This window comes from Gopherus flavomarginatus, chromosome 2 (genome assembly GCF_025201925.1).
Source record: "Gopherus flavomarginatus isolate rGopFla2 chromosome 2, rGopFla2.mat.asm, whole genome shotgun sequence".
Taxonomy (NCBI): domain Eukaryota; kingdom Metazoa; phylum Chordata; order Testudines; family Testudinidae; genus Gopherus; species Gopherus flavomarginatus.
In genome coordinates, this window is record NC_066618.1 from 219,343,439 (window position 1) to 219,346,489 (window position 3,051).

Consider the following 3,051-nt stretch of genomic DNA (forward strand, 5'->3'; position numbering starts at 1 on the left):
TCCCTGTGACCTTTTAAAATTTACTTTTAAAAATAGAGGTTATCTGCAAATTAGTTCTTTATCTATTGTAATCCCACAAGTCAAATATCACAGTCCCAATTCAATTATACTAAACTCTTTTATGTTAATTTTAAATCATGTAACTTAATTCCTGGCAAAGCAAGATGGTGAGTTTCAAAATGTGGTTAATGAGGCAAAGTACAATCTAGAGTCTGCTACTGAGATCATCCAAATCCCTCAGGTTGCTGAAGAGGACCGGGAGAGACTTTTCCTTCCAACAGTCCAGGTTAGATTTTCAAAAAAATGAATTTTAAGTGCAGTTAGGAGCTATGACATCTGACGTTGAGCACACACTGAAGTTAAATTACTTTCACAAGTGTGACTGAACAACAGTGCAACTAAAACAATTATGGTTTTGTGTATACACCCTTAGCTTGTCCCCTCGCACTGCAAATCCTAGATGCAAAATGTATTAGACTTGCGAAATCCAGGGAGATGATGTGTGTCTGCAAATGCCCATTAATCAGTGCTCTTTGTTCATTTTTGCTCTCATTAGCACAAGTTCAAAACTTTTTAACACCACCTCTCCCCTCTTATCTGTTCTGTTTGTTCCCTCTGGGGCACCTAGCAGTGGCCATTGTCGGAAGACAGGATACTGGGATAGATGGACATTTGGTCTGACCCAGTATGGTCGTTCTTACGTTCTTATGTTCTCTTGATTCAAACACTGTTTTTAACTAATAAGAATTAGTTGGTGAAATCTTATTTTCCATGATGTGAGACCATGCTGCTTGTCCAACAGAAATATAAATACATATTTTCTAAAATCACTTTCAGGCCCCAATCCTGCACTAGTGAGGACAATGGAAGTTTTATCATTTATTTAGTGGGAACAAGTTGAAGGTTTGATTCTCATTCAGTGACTTTGTAGTTTATCATTCTATCTATTTGAACTGGGAGTGAACACTCATCAGGACAGAGAAATAGAGTAGAATGCAGAAGTCTTGCCTTCACTAGGGAAAAAAGGTGCATTTGAGTTAACTAAAGAGGTAAAATCCTAGTGAAGCCTAGGCAGTTAATAGTTTTCACATGACTTAGCCAGTAGATCTGCATAGGGACAATACCTGAAAATCAAAAGTTCCTTGTGAGCAACCTTCCACTCTTTTTTGAAGGCTGGTGTGCATACCCACTCATAGGAAACTAGCAAGCAGTGCCCCTTGGATAGAAGGGGGGTGAAGTGGTCTTGAACTGTAGCAGTGCTCTCTCAAATTGGGCATCAGAGTAGGATACCAAGTCTAAGGAACAGTACTTGGTAAAAATATGCATTAAATTTCATGTCATATCTGCAAAATAGGAATACGCTCAGACATGCTACAGGTGCAGCAGTGGCTCTGGTGGAATACATCTGCAGAACCGCAGTCTCTGTAGGGTTACCTAAGATATGTCTTTTTATTCAATGTGACCAGCTCTGCTTGGAAATAGGTTCTCCCTGGTATCTTTCCCCATAGACTATGAATAATCTGTTGGGTTTTTTAAAAGGGTTGGATTTTCTTCAAGTAAAAGCAGTGTCATTTTAACATCTAGAGCAGTGGTCCCCAATCTGGTGCCCGCGGGCGCCATGGTGCCCATGGTGGCATCTTAATGTGCCCGCGTCCTGGCCCCCGGGAGAGCACCCACTGAAATGCCACCGAAATTCAGCGGCATTTCGGTGGGGACACCTCTTGATGATGACGCTTATCGCCAAGTGACGTCACCGAGAGGCGTCGCTCCTGAATTTCAGCGGGGACACCTCTCGATGACATCGCTTGTCGACGGCAAGCGGTGTCACCGAGAGGTGTCACCACCGAAATGCTGCCGAAATTCGGCAGCATGTCGGCGGGTGCTCCACTGCCGCAGTGGTTCTTCGGCTGGCACCCGCCAGCCAAAAAGGTTGGGGACCACTGATCTAGAGTGTGCAGAGGTGTTTCCTGGCAGTAGAAGTGGAGGTGTAGAGAGAACTCCAGAAGGGAGATGTATTGGATAAGATGAAGTCTGACATCACTTTGGGCATAAAATTAGGGTGTGGCCTCAGGATCATCTTGTCCCTATGAGCTATGGTGTAGTGTGGTGTGGCCACGAGTGGGTGGAGTTCACTAGCCCTTCTTGTGGAACTGATGGCTATAAGGAAGGCTGCCTTTATAGGGAGATGCTCTAAAATACTGTCCTAAGAGGCTCAAAGAGAGAGCCTATGAGTTTGGTCAGTATGAGTTTAAATCCAAGGACAGAGGAGGCTCCTTTGTAGAAAGAATGGTTTTCAGGGACCTAAAAGCAGAGCATGTAGGCCCGTCTTTAATATGCCTCCGGTGGGCTCAAATGGCAGCTAAACACACCTTGAGGGAAGCTGAGGCTAGTCCTTGTGATTTCAGGTATAATAAGTAGGCCTGGGTTGCAGGGACCATGGCTTGAGATAGGGTTAGGCTTTGTTTTTGTTTTGTTTGAACTGGGCCAGAGGGAGAACCAAATCTATTTTTATTTGTAGCACTTGAGAGTGGAGCTTTTCCTAGATTGCAATGGGATGATCTGGATTCCCTGTGATCAGAAACAGTCTGCAGTTACCAGAATATCCCTCACTCTGCAAGATGGAATGTCTCTGGATTAGAATGTAAATGCCTCCCTTGCTGCATACACAGGAGGTTTAGAGAGAGAGGCAGAGGGTAGGTGGTTCTCCAGACAGGTGTAGGGAGGTCTAGATACCACATTGGCTGTGTCTGCCTTGATTTTTCTTATGGACCCTGGGGGTCAGGGCCTGGGAGGTGATGGTATCCTTTCTGGGACCATTCTTGACCCATGTCCAAGACACATCTCAGTTGTCTTTCTTGGATCAGTGTTATTTCTTCCCCTAACCATTTTCTCATCACTTCATTTCTTACTTTCTAAAGTCTTCAAACTCTCAGTAGTCCCCTCAGCTAGTTCATTTTCACTGTCAAAATCTTTTATTTGTTGCCTTTCATCAGACTTCAACATTCCGGTCCATACGGCAGTGTCAGCACGATAACTGTTTCACACATACTG